The 16,562-nt window shown below is 42.0% G+C and overlaps 1 pseudogene; it reads right to left on the bottom strand.

The window, feature by feature from the left end:
• Window positions 1-12,472: 12,472 nt before the first annotated feature.
• On the bottom strand, window positions 12,473-13,876 carry LOC108353031 (histone H2A.Z pseudogene; annotated as a pseudogene).
• Between the last annotated feature and the right edge of the window lie 2,686 nt (window positions 13,877-16,562).

The raw sequence follows: 16,562 nt of genomic DNA, 5'->3' as shown, positions 1-16,562 counted from the left end.
TGTTCTCTTCTATTTCTTTAAGGGGGTTATTTATTTCCTTCTTAAAGTCCTCTCTTATCATCATGAGATGTGATTTTAAATCCAAATGTTGCTTTTATGATGTGTTAGCGTATCTAGAATTTGCTTTGTTGGGAGAACTGTGTTCTGATGATGTCAAGTAGTCTTGATATCTGTTGCTTAAGTTCTTGTACTTGCCTCTCAACATTTGGTTATCTCTGATGTTAGTTGGTCTTGCTGTCTCTGACTGGAGTTTGTCCTTCTTGTGGTCCTGTGAACCTGTGAGGTTGTGAGCCTGTGATCTTAGGAGTGAGAGTTCTTCTGTAGACTAGCTTTTTGCTGGCAGGTTTTGGGTCCTGTGGGGACCTGTGAAATGGTCCCAGCTTTGGGCACAGGTGGAGAACAGAAGGGTCCTGTCCCAGGCTTCCCTGAGGCTCCTGAGCCCTGTGCACCTCAGGCAGATCTCTGTTTGGACAGTCAATGGAGAAAAAGTGGGGTCCCACTTGTGGGCTTAGGAGGGAGAGTGCTCCTGGAAGACCAGCTTTCTTCAGGCAGCAGGAAATTTTTTAAAGAATGAATTCGTCTATATTTATGTGCAAATATATATTATGTATACAAATATATTCATAATATAGCCAAGACAACTCTCTATATTAGTGGTTCTACATCCATGCATTAAATCAAGTACAAAAAAAACATATTAGGAATCACTGTTCTGAACACATGTGCTTGTTTTCTTGTCTTTATTCTTTACATAATTCAGTATAACAAGTATTTACATAGTGTCAGATTTTACATTACATAACACCTGGGCAGGGTGGGGAGGAGTATAGGGTATAGGGTATACATAGGTTAATTGCTAAAACGATGGCATTTTATAAAAGAGACTGGAGCAGCCCCTTGTCTGTGGTCCGTGTGATGTCTTGGTGCCAGCATCCTGTGGGTACCGAAGGGTGATTACGCTGCTTGCAGTAAGAATTGTTCTAAACAGCTACAGCAGCCTTCAGCTTGATTGATAATTTTGTGCCTCTTGCAAGCAAGCCTGTCCATGTGCATCTTAAATCAACCACCTCAACTTGATGTGTTTTATCTGTGGAGAGGAAACTTCCATCAGGAACATTTGTTTCTGTCAGAAATTGTTCTTAAAAATATGTAAATCCCATTACTAGTTATATCCCTCTCCCATAATTTTCCACGTTCACCTCTGAGTTATGCTTGGAGGATAGGCAAGATGGATGATGTAAGCTCTTTAGTGCTTTACAGAGGATGTAATGCAGACTTTCTGTGAGCCCCTGCTCGCAAGCTCCTCTTTGTGACTAACGCAAGTGTAGAAATGCAAGGATGCTCACTGGAGGAGACTGATCTGCAGCATCGATTTTGTTGTTTCCCAGAATAAAAGGCTTGTGATGCCTTGGTCCCCAGAGGTTGAGGTGAGGTGGGGGGTTTTCATGCAGTATCCCTGGTTTTTCCAGGTTTGAAGTACTTTTACCTGGGATTTCAGGTGAAAACTGCTCTCTTTAGGTTTTACAGACTTGCCTTGCTTCTTCAGCCAGAAGGTAAATTGAGTTCTGTCTTTTAGCTATGGACTATTGAGTAGACCACAGTATCCTTACATCATTGTCTTACATGTTAGTGGCCTTCATGTAGGAATTTTAGTATATTTTACAAATCAAACATAAATCTGATGAGCCTTAGTAGTGCCCAAAAGCCAAAGTGAACAAAATGTTTGAAGTGTAGATTAAAAAACCATTGTAGCTCTCATCTTGTACAGTCTAAAAGGGCAAGTATTACCTTTAAATAGCCCAGTTCTCCCCTTCCCTGGGAGGGAGGCAAATCAAATGCCATTATTTTCACCAGGTTAACACACAACGATAAAGTAACAGGGTAGGTTCTGTTTGGAAAATAGCCACCTTGTCCAGATTGACCCAATTCATCACTAATTTCTACTTAGTCCTGACTTCAAAAGAATTTCTCAAACGGTTATGTGTTTGATATGTGGGAATGAGATTTATACCATTAGCCTAAGCTACACAAAGCCAGATCCAGTGTGGCCAACATAAAATAGGAATGATTGAAGAATAAACAATACTCTGTAATAGTCAGACCAATTTTTGTATACCAAGAGGGGCCATATTCAAAAACACAACTATAACCACTTGACTGTTTTCATCAGGAGGATGAACTGTGCCACAAGTCTGTAAATGACCTAGAGGACATATTTATAAGAAATCTTAACGAAAAAATGTTAGGTAATTATTTGAATATTAGGGCAAACATTGCCCTGATTCCCAATTAATGGCCAAATTAGAGACTAAAGTGAGAATTACTTTGGGCTAAATCTGGAGTTGTGTAGTCTCTCCTTCATGTTGTCTAGGAGAAAAGGAAAAATGACAATGTCAATCATCCTTTTACCATTATGGATAATTGGTTTTCCTGTAAGTAGGTCAATGCCCTTCTGTTTCAAGTTCATACATACAGGCATACATGTATATGTGAGTGCAAACACACAAATGGACATAGACACACAGGTGTGCTTACTACAAACATTCTTGCTTTTGTGGTAGATAAGGGAGTGGCACGTAAATTCCTTCCATGGGGAGACATAAACAACATTTACTCCTTCCTCATAAGGTTTCATGGAAAAAGCAAAGTACAATTCCCACAAAGTTTTCATCTAGTTTATTGTACTTATGTTTGGGCGTGTTTGAGGGGAATGTGGGTGAACCCAAAGAAGCAGTGCCCAGAAGGTTTGACACAGCATGGATGATGGCTTTCCCAAAGATGTGTAGATGGATGGAACCTCTTTCTATTAACCCCTCCCAGCCTACATATAGTAGTACCAGGCTGTGAGTAATTAGGGCATACAGATGGCTGGTAGGAGTGGCTGCAATCTGAGGTGTAGATTCGGCCCTACTCCCTTCTTTTATGAAGGAACGTCAACAGTCAATAGGTCCTTATTATGATGACCTCCTGTGAGCAGGCAAAACTGATGGAGAGGGAGGCTGTTTGGCTCCAAGGATGCTTTCTACACTTGGAACTTAAGGACAGTGCTTGTGGAGACAGAGGCAAGCAGAGGGAGTCGGTGAGAATGTTATGAGTCCATCAATCCCAATTATGCAAATATTTCAGCATTGAAAGGGGGTGAGAAGAAGGATTTTAGGGCAAGAGGCACCCCAGATGCTCTTTTTTCATTGTTTATTTAGATTTGTATTTTGTTTTATGCTATTGTTTTAAGAAAAAGAAATCAGAAAAGAGACAAACATGTTTGAAACTTAAATAGAAACTTAGGAATAGCTTTTTAGTCATTTTAAAGATAAATTGGATGTTTGTTCATTATTTAGATTCAGTTGTGGGGGAGGGTGGGTGTAGAGGCCAGATCAGGTTCCCTGGACCTGAAGTTACAGGTGGTTGTAGCTGATGTAGGAACTGGGAACCAAACTGAGTCATCTCTCCAGTCCTTTGTTCACTGTTGTAGAACGGGGATTCTCCTGAGATTTTATCTGTACAGCAGAAGTCCCACATCCTATAAATTCCCTGTTAGTAACCCTCTATTTATATGTGTATATTTAACACATTTAGTTTTTTATTCGACACACTAATAATGGATATCCTTATGGTATTTCCTTGCACTTCTCACTGTACTTTGTTCCTATTCATCCTTCTATTACTCTCTCTCATCCCCACTCTATTTAACATTATAAATCCGTCCTGTTTTACTAAGATCTATTTTAAGCACACCTTGTGCTCAACCATGTCTTTTTCCACCTTGTCACTGACCCATTTGCTGAGGGTTTACATTCAGGGTTGGTGATGTGTTTGCTGGAGAGTTTTACGTCAACTCGATACAAGCTGAAGTCATTTGAGAGGAGGAAATGCCTCTGTAAGTCCAGGCTGTGGGCAAGCCTGAGTGTAGAGCATTTTAATTAGTGATTGACAGAAGGGGTCTAGCCCATTGCAGGCATGTTTATCTCTAGTAAGCAGCACTGCTTCCTGGCCTTTGCATCAGCTTCTCTCTCCAGACTCCTGCCTTGTTTGAGTTCCTGTCCTGACTTCCTTTGATGATGAACAGTGATGTGTAGAAATTTGTAAGCCTTTTGTAGAAATTACTTAATCTCAGTTGGAGGCTCCCACCTTTAATCATTCTGTTCCCAGATAAGAACAATATGACTTGCCATGTTATGTCTGGGATGCTCTTAACTCCAATTGGCCAGCCTTCTTGGCCATATTTCAAGATTCTTACCTCATGGTGTCTTCATTTCTCTCTACCTTCCTCCTCATGGTTCTTCTCAAACCCCAAGCTCAGGAACCCAAACCCCCACCTATGTTTTTTCTTACCAGCTATTGGCTGTCATCATCTACATTTAACTAACAGTTTTAAATTAAAGAGTAAGGTCACATTGTATGTGTGCACTTTCTTATTCAAGGCAACCCGGCCTTGGGGGCCAGTATTTCGCATCACAATACATGGCAAAAGCCAAAACCTCAACAGAAGCCAAACACATCCTTTTCTGCACAACTTGATTTTGGTCATGGTATTTTGTCACAGCAGTAGAAACCATAACTGAGAGAACTTGTGAGATTCTGATACAGATGTCCATATGACATGGAGGGATGGGGTGAGGCCTGATTGAAGAGGTTTCCAATGCAGCAAAGAAACAAATAGTAAGAAGTATATTATACAAATATATTCGTAATATAGCCAAGGCAACTCTCTATATTAATGGTTCTACATCCGTGCATTCAGTCAAGTCCAGAAAAAAACAAACAAACAAACAAACAAACAAACAAACAAAAAACCCAAAACGTTCAACAGGTACTTTACCCAGATTTTACTACAGAGCTGAAGTAAAATGCTAACTGTTCAGATACCCTCTGTAATTCTTTTTCTGTCATCTGGAACTTTTGTTAACTTTACTGACTTCATTCTTTCCAATTGGATAAATGAAGCAACAAGGCCAATCACTATATCCTGTCCAACAGAGCGGGACTAGCTGGGATCATGGATGTGTGAAAAGCACAGAGTATATCACTTTGTAAAATAGTTCCTTTTCCACCTGTATTTTCTTTTACCCTTCACTATAAAATTATGATCATTGACTCTAAAAAAATTGAAATTTAAGTTATTTTTAAAATCCCTTTTACATTGTTTGTTCTCTTTGTGTTGGGGAGGGGAAGGGAGAGGATGGCAAGGCAAGATTACCACAGCACATATGTAGTCAAAGGACAACTAGTGACAGTCTGCTCTCCTCTTCCACAGGTGGGTGTCTGGAGGAAGCTTGGTGACAGACATCTTATCTGACGATCCATCCCCAAGGCCCATAATTTAAGTTCCTGGGGAAAGAGGTAATGATGATCCCGTCATCCTGTTCTAAGAGGAATCAGTGACCATGGGATGTGTGCTTGTTTTCTTGTCTTTACATAATTCAGTATAGCAAGAATTTACATAATATCAGGTTTTACATTACATAATTGACCTGGGCAGAGTGGGGGAGTTACAGTGTAGGGTATGCTTAGGTTAATTGTAAAAAATGATGGCACTTTATAAAAGGGACTGGAAGCAGTTGCAATTTGTTCTGTGAAGAGATGGGCTAAGTAATTTTTGTTTGCACCATTTTATTTAGTTGAGGAAGAAACATTTTCAGTGGATTATTGATAAATGAACAAAATGTAGAGGATATTAAAAACTATTTACTCTTTCAAACAGCAGTTACTGAGTGCTGGAAATATTCTTGGCTCTCTTCTGAGTTCTTGAAATATATTATGATTAAGCACATCAAAATCCACAAAGGACAGGAGAAATAAATCACTTTTTAAATAGTACTTTTATTTAATATTTATCAAATTATCTAGACAATACATCAGTATTTTATGGCGTTTGATTATATAAATTTTGAGAGGTGAAGGAAGTAAAAAAGAAGTGGAAAAGTCATTTTTAAAGCTACATTAGTAAGTAGCCATAACTTTTTTTGTACAATGATTTCTTTGTCCTTTCTCCCACAGAAACCCAGCTTCATTGTGGTCTCAAGCTTCTCACAGCTTTATATCCTCTTCAGTCATTCAGACTGTGGAAAATAGAGGGAAGAGTGGTAGGATGTCTGAGATTGGAGTTTAGAATGAAGTTTATCACATTCATCAACAATTGTCAGAACATAGCCACATGACCCTATGTGCTACAAAAGATGCTGGGAAGGAAACTCTAACTCTATCCCAAAAGAAAACAAAATGGTATTTTAAACTCTAATCCTGATTATCACTGAGTCCTAGATACTCCAGCTATTTTTGTTTTGATTGCAATATTGTCATTTCATGCTTTTTCACCTGCTCTTTGTTCTTCGAAATAGCAACTCTGAGGCTTCTTATCTATGAATAAATGGATAGACCAAAACCTTGCCTCTATTCCCCAACTAGCTCGTATCTCAGTAACCCAGTTTACTCTGTGTGCTTCATGCCTGGTTACTTCCTTCTCAGTATCATGCATCTCTCTCCTTTTCAGAGTTCAAGGCGAATCTCTCATGTCTGACTATTTCCCAGAATTTCCCCCCTCTGTCTGTCTGTCTGTCCCTCCCTCCCCCCTCTCTGTCTGCAGGAACTCCCACCTGCTACTTCCTGCCTTAGCTCATTGGCCAAAGGCTTTTTTATTGACAGGGGAATGCTTTTACACAGCACACAAGAGATAGCAATTCTCTTTGCACAATATAGCTTTTCTTCTATTAGAAAAATCATTTCTTATTTTTTTTTAGGAGAATCCATCGAGTTTCTGTCTATTGTAGTTGCCTGTTTTATCTGTGCATTTTCCACAGTGTTTGAGCTACCGTTCCACTGGGTTAGGCAAGCACTTGCCTTCATGCATTTCCAGCTTCTTTTCAACTCTGTTCCTCCATGCAGTGGAGCACACAGTGCTGTCTGACAATTGAGACTGGAAGGCAGATAAAAACCTACACCCAAGATCCTGGCCTTACTCACACTGTTGCTGTGCTGCGTGGATTGTGTTGTGCTAATGTGTTTCGCATGCACGCTTGTCGCTTTAGAACAACTTTATCCTCTTCTGTATCTGTTTTCATCCTGATTTTTCCATGCGGTAATCTTTGATCCTTTTTGGTGTTGAAGGCAGGCTTTAAAAACCATATCCCTTCATGTTTCATAAAGGGGATGGCAGTATCTCCCTAGTGGATTTGATTCCTTTAAAGCTGTGGGGATTTTCTAAAGCTTGCGAAAGACCATTTAACGGAGGGGAAACCACAACACCCAAACTCAATAGTAAAATTTCCATCAATATTTTTCAGCAGTGAATATAGAAGGTTTTCAAAAATACTATGGTAGGTGTGCCAGCTAGGTTTTCTATTTAATTTTTTTAAAAAAAATTGTCCTTCTCTCATATATTGTATTATAACCACAGTTTCCACTCCCTTCTCCCCGTCTAGTCCCCCTCCTCTAATCTCCTTCCCATCCACCCCTCTTCAACATGTCATATCAAGTTACTAGGCACCTCCCCACCTAGTAAGGCTGGAACAACACAGCAGGAGGAAAAGAGTCTCAAAAACAGGTAAAAGAGTCAGAGACAGCCCCCATCCCTACTGATAGGAGTCCCACCAGACCGAGCTGCACAACTGTAGCATATACACAGAGGGCCTGGGTCACACCATGCAGACTTCCTGGTTGGTGGTTCAGTACCTGTGAGTACCTATGAGCCCACATTAGTTGATCCTGTAGGTTTTCGTGTGTTCTCTTTGATCCTTCTGGCTCCTCCAATCCTTCTTCCCTGTCTTCTGCAGGATTCTGGACCAGGCCCTTGCTGGTGTTTGACGGTGGCTCTCTGCATCTATTTCCATCAGTTACTGCATGATAATTGCACTAGTCGCCAACCTGGATGCGCTGGCTAGTTTCAGTATCAACTTGACACATGCTAGAGTCATCAGACAGGAGGGAACCTCAAAGGAGAAAATGCCTCCAGAAGATCAGGCTGAGGCAAGCCTGTGGGGCATTTTCTTAACTAGTGATTGATGGGGAGGGTCCAGCCCATGGTGGGTGGCGCCATCCTTGGGCTGGTAGTCCTGGTTTCTATAAGAAAGCAGCCCAAATAAACCAGGGGAAGCGAGCCAGTAAGCCGCAGCCCTCTGTCGACTCTGTCAGCTCCTCCCTCCAGGTTCCTGCCCTGCTTGAGTTTCTGCCCTCACTGCTTTTGATGAACTGTTATATGGGACTGTGCATGAAATAAACCCTTTCCACCCCAAGTTTTTTTTTTTGGTTCTAAAGTTTTGTCACAGTAATAGCACCCCTAATTAAAACAGTAGGTTAAAAACTTAATAGATTTTTTTTCAAAGTGTTGATAATTGGGTACTTGGTTTATAATGTTGTAGAAGTGTTTGTGGTAGATTAAATAGGAATGGCTCCTTATCTCATATATTTGAATGTTTTGTCATTAGGCCCTGGCATTATTAGGAGACGCGGTCTTGTTGGGGGACATGTGTAACTGGGGGAGGCCTTTGCGGTTTCAGATTCTCAAGGCAGACCCAGTGGCATGGCTCACTCTTTTCCTGGTGCCAGCTGATCTAGTTGAGGAACTCTCAGCTACTCTCCAGCACCATGACTGCCTGCATGCCGACTGCCTGCGTGCCCCATTCTTCCCACCATGATTACAATGAACTAAACCTCTGAACTTTAAGTCAGCCCTGATTGTTTTCTTTTATGAGTTGTCATGGTCATGGTGTCTCTTTATAGCAATAGAACTGTAACTAAGACAGTGTTCGATATGTTTGTATGATAAAAACATATGTTTATGCTTATTTCGATTCATATTATCAGCTATAGTTGCCAGAAAATACCATCTCGATGCTGGAAAGGAGTACTAGATTAAGGAACACCCTCCAGGAGTGGCTACTGCTCGCAAGCATGTTACCTATGTTATCAATACCAGAGACTTCCTCAATGAGCACAGTAAAGGTTAGAAATAAAATTTCATTCATGGGATTCATGGTCAAGAGGAGGAAATTGTCTCAAAGACTCTGACCTTGTATGAATAAGGTAAAGTTGAAATTTGAATAAGACATATTGATACCAGTACACAAATTGGGTATTATCAGCTTCTATTCTAACTGGGCTCTGTGTCGTCATTTTCTTTTATTGAACATTGAAACATGCTTCTAGGAACATGGTAGGAGATGGAGCGATCCAGCACTCTGTACCTTAGAACTGGTAGCAGTAGGTACCTATCATGTGTTTATAATGTTAACATTATCATTATGTGCTAGCATATGGAGTTTATTATTATATATGCGTTTACACCAACATTACATGTCTACTATATGGCAATAATGTTCTGCGAGAGGTTGTGTCTTGTATTCTTCCAAACAATCTTGAAAAATTCAGCAAAAAAAAAAATTAACCTTCATGATTACCTAGAATTCTATATTTCGTTCGTTTTCTTTGCTTCCTCAAAGTGATGCACGCTCATTAGGCACTCAGTGCTTGTTAAATGAGTCATTTAAATTTTACAAACAATACAATGGAAGCTCAAAGGACTTCGAGGCTTGTTTGGTAGCTTTCGTAGGTGGTTTAAAGAGTTTAAATATCTGGGTCTGATATATCTGTCTGATCCTCAGGTCACTGTGTAGTAACCAAAGGCAAACACTCAGACAGTGCCCATTGAGATACATTGAGATGATGGACTTGTGTGCTAGGGGTGCAGAACGGTGGTTAGTGTCTATTTTGAAATAAGATCTGTTGGCGAAAAGTAGGCTACGATGTCCTATTCTTGACTGTTCCTTTGCTATGTAGTTAGCACCCAAAGCAAATGAATATTTTGGTAACAAATAATACTTTATCTTATTGTTGTTGCTGTTTGATTATTATGACCAGTTATGGAAAAGTAAATTCTTAAGTGGACAGAATCACCTGAGAGACAGCTTCCTAACCATGTCTTCAAGAAGAACCAGGTGGCAACACCAGTCCCTGGGTTTAGACTCCTGGGCTGAACACAAATGAGAAAGCACGCTCATGGCTCTCTGTCTTCTGACTGTAGATGCGATGTGACCCCCTGTTCAGAGGGCCTGCTGCCTTGACTCCCCGGCTGATATTGACTGTACCATTGAACTGTGATCCAGAGCAAGCCCTTTCTTCCTTACATTGTATTCGTCAGGAATTTCATCATAGCCACGGGATAAACAAAGAAACAAAACAAAACGAACAAAAACTAGTGTCATCTCAAACAAATAAAAGTAGCCACTCACCAGAGTAGACTCTGCTGTTAGCAAATGCAGACCAGACTGGCACCGATGTTATCTTGGGCTGAGCATAGATAGATCGAATCATCCAGCTTCTACTAGAGGACCGGGCACATCCCTGCAGCTTTCCACAGTGCTAACTTGGTGGCGTGGGGCCTCCAGAAAAATGTTAATATTTAACCATCTTTAAATCTATCTCGAAGTTTTATAAATAAAATCATCTCCACCAAGGGAAATGCTGAGCCAAAGTAGTGGTGCTTTCTCCTTTTCTCCTCTTGTAAAACATTGCACGGTAGGCGTTCTCCAATTGAACACATACAGCTGTCATCTGAGCAGAGGTCTTGCCACACTGACAGTGAATGGGCATCTCACTACCCTAGCAAACAAGAACCCAAGATGATCAGGACAAAGCTGCTTAGCAACTCCCCACACAGAACCGTCTCTAGCCCTGTGAAAAGAATTTGATTAATGGATCCTGGGAGCTCACTGGTGATCACTGGCATCCAAGCCCAGTGCGCAGGCGCAGGCTGGCTGGTCAGGCTGAGCTTGGAGGAGGCCAGGCAAAGCACAGCAGGGGTGTTCCTGACTTGAATTGCACATTCCCAGTGACTAACTGTGCTGGGATACCTACCTCATTTATACTTAGAAAGCTGCCGTGTAATGTCTCGCTCTCTAGTTTTGAATCTGGAAACTAGAATTCTGCTTACTAGTTAGGGATCCTCATGTTCATTGAAGAGTTCTCTGGGAAAGATTAGCAGATAAGGTGGAATGGGTATGAAACCCATGTGAAAACAACTGAGTCTTCCAGATGGTTCGTCACCAGTGAGTGTGCTGGACTGTTGTCTCCTTGCCCCGTGGTAGGCTCACACACAGGACAGCAGGAGAAGCTGCCAGGAAACTTTGTGGTTTTGTTTGTTTGTTTGCTTTTGTTTATTATTATTATTATTTTTATTATTGAAACAGGGCCTTCTATGTATCCCCGGGTGTCTTGGGACTCTCTATGTAGACAAGGCTAGCTCTCAACTGACAGAAACCTTCCTGCCTCTGACTTCTAAGTGCTGGGATTAAAGGCCTATGCCTACACCCAGCTTGTGTATAGGTAATGTGGGGCATTATGATGATAGTGTTGCCAATTCTATGTGACTAACACATCTCTATTTATCACCAATTTTCAGGGTGTTTGAGGCATTTTTATGCAGCTTGGGACACTTGTATGATGTATATGAAGTATATGATGTTCATTTCTCTGATATACATTGTATGTTTCTTTGTTTTAACCAACTAAATCTGCCCGGTTTCTTCGGCCACCTTTCATCAATTCAGGTCTATCTCTAGTTTTGTGGTTTCCAGAAGCAAACTCATAAAATGGAGATGGGATGCTTCAAACTATTTATAAACCATTTATTAATTAATTGTGGGTGTGCCACCACGGCTTTTACAATGGAAGGATGCCAGCTGCCTGCCATTTCTATTCCCACCATCTTGCTTTGTGTGCGTATGTTGTGTGTGTGTATGTATACAATGTTCATGTTCTTGCACACTCCTGTGAGGTCAGAGGTCAATATTACTTGTCTTCTTCAATCACTGTCTACCTTATCTTTTGACTCAGTGCTTGTCACTGAACCTGGTGCTCGCTTATTCAGCTGTACTGGTTAGTCAGTGAGGTCTAGGAACACACCTGTCTCACCTCCCAAGAGTCAGGATTACAGACGTTCTCAGGCACCCAGATTTTCACATGGATGCTGGGGGACCTGAACTCAAGTCCACATGCTTGCAAAGACAGTAAGCTCTTTACAACCGAACTGTGTTCTCACGCACACACTGTCAGCCCTCCTCCTTTAAAGTTCAAAGTTTATTTTTAGATAACCTGAATGTAACATTTGGCCATTCTGACTGTAACATTTGACCATTCTGACTGTATGACTTATAAATAACAGCTTTAATTAAATAAAAATTCACAGGAAAAAACATATGAAGAAGTACTAAAATTTTTATTTGGTCTGCTTGAAAGCATCACTAGATTTTTAATTTTGGTGAACACCGGGATGTGAAGGAGGTAGCAGGAGGCACTTGTTTGACACCTCTAGAGTAAGTTTCTCACGATTACAGGCACTGTTAACATTTTGAACGAAGTTCACTACCGCTTACTCTGAAGTAATACTGCATTTTCCCCCTACACTCCTTGGTATAGGAAGAGTCACTCCTATCAAACCATCTTTGTCATTTAAAGTGTTTTTAGAGAAATACCTGCCTGAATGTCACTTTTTTTTACTACCCCCTCCACCTCACAAGATCTAATACAGTAAGGAGACACGAGTCTGTTGTATTGAGCATCCATTGAAAGGCCTCTGACTCAAATCAGGAGCTAAAATAGGTTCCAAAAAAAAAAAAAAAAAAGACACACACACACACACACACACACACACACACACACACACACCACAGAGTAAACAAAGCCATGTTCTTTAGAAATAGTTCAGAGCTATTCTAGAAATAGCCTTTCCCATAAACCTTCACGCAGTGAATGGTAGATCTTTTCGAAGTCACGTGCTTACTGCTGGTATGTGCACAGGAGCACATAAGTGTGCATTCCAGAGATCCTTGAGTGACGCGACTTTGAAAATCCAGCTGCCCCAGCTGCCCCAGCCCTCTTGGACTTTGCATCACTGAATTCAAATTTTTTTGCAAGTGTCTAACAAGCATAGTAGTAGAGAAATGGACAGATCGGCAGCCACAGCAGCAAAGGCCAGAGCCAGAGACTTGAAACCAGTGAAGCACAGCAGGGGAGAGGGAAACCAAGAGCTCTCTATACAACAAATACCCAGACTTGCCATGCGCAAGCCTCCCACAGACAGACCAAGTAAGTTACTCTTCTTAGGAGGAGTCTCGAATCTCGAGTAGCTCATGCTAGCCTCACTTTGAACTTTTTTTTTTTTAAATTGAACTTATCCACCAGAGTGGAAATAATGTCTGTACAAAAGCAAACGTTTGTTACTATAACTTCTGCGTCACAATGAAAATCTAAACAGTTTTTTTTAAAACAGTCAACTCAGTCAAAACCCACCACTTCAGATTCAATAGCTTCTTTGAAGCCGCAGCAACACTTTAATATGGTTAAGACTCGAATGCAGACATTTGCTTGGTTGGAAGGCTAATTAAGCCTCCAACTTGCTCGAGTAGAATTACAAAAAGGGCAAAACCGTGTTTTTCACAGAGACATGGTCCCCTGCAATCACCAACATCGGGCAGCTGTTAAGAATACTTAGAGTCCTGAGATAAAAAGGAATCCAGGCATCCTTAGACAGTCCTTCTGTTGTCCTTTCTTCCCGATCAGCGATTTGTAGATGTGTGGGATGACACCACCACCAGCAATCGTAACCTTGATCAGAGAGTCCAACTCTTCACCTCCGCGGATAGCAAGTTGCAAGTGACGTCTTTTGATGCATTTCCTGCCAATTCAAGTACCTCTGCGGTGAGGAACTCCAGGACGGCTGCGCTGTACACAGCAGCGGTCGCGACCACACGTCCCTGGCTGGTTGTCCTAGATTTCGGGTGTCATGAATACAGCCCACAGGGAACTGCAAGCCAGCTCACTGGGAGCGGGAAACCGCCTTTGTCTTGGCCTTTCCGGAGTCCTTTCCAGCCTCACTGCCAGCCATCTCGGACTGTGCTCAGACAAGCGAGGAAGGGATGAGGCCAGGGGGATGCTCGGTGAGATCCCGGCGCCCACTCCTCCGGCTTACGGTGATTCAAACTGCCCAGTTTGAACTTTTGATCCTCCTGTCCTTACCCTCCTGAGAGCTAGGATGACAGGCGTGAGCCACTCTGTTTCCGTATCCTCTGAGGGATTGGACTCAAAGCTGTGTGCATGTTAAGCATTCACTCTACCAATAGTGTTGCATTTCAAGACCCCAGGAATGCATTCTGGATTACATATCACTTTCTGTAAGTGTAGCAAAACACCAATGCAGCAGGCGGAACGAACTCCTCAACATTTCTAATAAAAGGTAACAGATACAGTAGGCACTTTGTAATCTTGTCAGTTTCTTCAAATCCAGTTTTTTTCCTATACAAATATTACATCTGAGCTTTCTATACCAAAAAACTGTCCACTCCAGCAAACATGAGACTAAGTGCCCTTGAACTGGAGAATGTCAGCTTTCCTCACGTCACCATATTTTCTTAATAGCTTTCAGTGGCTGCACCCCGTGAGACTGTGAGGTTGTTGACTACCTGATTGCATGCCGTGTCAGGAGGCGGGCATGTGGCAGACGGTCTGCTGTCACACCCCTGGCCCCTCGGCACTCTATGTCTGCACACTCTTGGCATCTGTATGGCTTCAAAGGGAGAGAGAGAAGGGTGAGAGAATCAATAGTTCCCGTAAGGTGGCTGGCAGCAGTGAGTGGGTGGATGCCGTCTGTACCTCCCTCAGCTCTGAGAGCGATGCCTCAGCGATCTGAGCTCTCTCTGTTGCCCACATTCTTCACTGTCTGGCCCCCTCTTCTTGCCTCACCACTTCTCCGGTGGTGTTGTCTGCTTCTGGTGTTGTCACTTCCTTGTTGTCTGAATCCACTTCTGTTGTAAGCCAAAAGAAGACACCCTAGTACCTACTGGTTGTAGAGAGTAAATCTTCTACCCTCAGCGTGTAGAAGTCAGTCAAGCCAGGAGTCCCTAATTTTAGGGTTTCGAGAGCGTCTATGTGCCTGACCACAAGGTTATTCCTTGCCTTTGCCTTTATACCAATGTGTGTGTGTGTGTGTGTGTGTGTGTGTGTGTGTGTGTGTGTGTGATGATTCAGTGGTTATGTGGCCTGTCAGAGGACAATCTTATGGTGTTGGTTCTCTCCATCCACCTTTGCCCCATGTTTCAGGGATTGAAATCAGGGTTTGAACAGTGAGCCCTCTTACCTACTATGATGTCTCACTCAGGATATCCAGTTTGTGTGGTGAGAGTTCTTATCCACCGTGCTGTCTCACTGGCCACTTTTGCCTTTTTTTTTTTTTTTTTTAAAATCTCTATCCCACTGGTTTCATCCTAGAAATCACTTTTCTGTTTTTATTTCTTTTCTTTTTGAATGTGTCTATGTACTTGGAGATGGTTCTCATTATTTAACTTTCCCACCTACTTACTTTTAATGTTTCGGGCTGTCCGTTTTAGCTATCTAACAATTACCAGCAAAATTTAGCATCTTACATAATTACAACAAGCCCTTACCATCTCACAGCTGGGGTGTCCCTGCTCGGAGTCTGTCACAAGAAGGAACCCTGCCTGTTAGGTAGTTGGGACTGGTGTCCAATTGAAAGAGCTTTGCTTCTAAACTCAGTCTCCTACTGACTGAAACGCTCTGGTCTCTGGTCACACAGGCCTCTGTGTAGGTTATCTTTGTGGCATGATATTAGCTGATGATGTGGGACGGATTATGAGACGCTCAGTGAGGCATGTTTCAGATTAACTAAGGGAGGAGATCTACTCTGAGGTTGGTAGCATCTTCCAAATGTCTAGGACAAAGAGAAAAGGGAGAAAGAGAGTGGAATTCTCCTCTCTCTGATGCCCAGTTTCTCCAGATGTGAGCCAGCTATTGCTACCGAAGCCTGGAGCTGCTCCTGCTGTATGCTTTTTCCATCAAGACAGACTGAGCCCTCAAATCATAAGCCAAAGCAAACCTCTCTTAAGTGGCTTCTTAGCAGGACACAATGACAAGAGACAAGTGAGGAATGCAGGCTGCTGTAAGGAAACACCATGGGCTGGGTAACTTAATGAGCCAAAATTTAGAAGTCTAGGGTCAGGACGCTGGTGACTTCGATGTGTAGCGAGAGCTCATGCCTTGTGCATTGTTACTTTCCAACTGTGCCCTTTCATTACCTTTGCTCGCTGTGAGAATGGTGAGAAGTACGGCTCTCTCTGTTGTACGTTGTTATTATTATGATTACATTTTTGTGGTGCTGTGACTCAAGCCTATGTCCTCATGTATGTTAGGTGAATTTTTTTTACCATTGAGCTGTATTGCCTAGCCTCTTCCTCTTATAAGCAATCAGGGTCTCATTATAATAATCTCATTTATACTTGATTACCGCCACAGAGGACTTTCCTACAAGTGTCATCAAATTGGGAATTAGACCTTTCAGGGAGGAGAGACCAAGTTAGGTCTGTGAACTGAGAGGGAGAGAGAACAAGCCAGAGATCATATAGATAGAACCTGCAAAATGTTTCCAACCTAATCTTGGAAGGACATCCTGTTATTCCTTTCTCTTTCTCCCTCCCTCTTTCACTCCCTCTCTGTCTCTGTGTCTGTCTGTCTGCCTCCCCCACCCCCTCACATACACCTTAGAAATGAGTCTGTAAGTT

This window comes from Rattus norvegicus, chromosome 15 (genome assembly GCF_036323735.1).
Source record: "Rattus norvegicus strain BN/NHsdMcwi chromosome 15, GRCr8, whole genome shotgun sequence".
Lineage (NCBI taxonomy): Eukaryota > Metazoa > Chordata > Mammalia > Rodentia > Muridae > Rattus > Rattus norvegicus.
The sequence above is the reverse complement of the archived record's forward strand: the minus strand, read 5'-3'. Positions and strand labels throughout refer to the sequence as shown.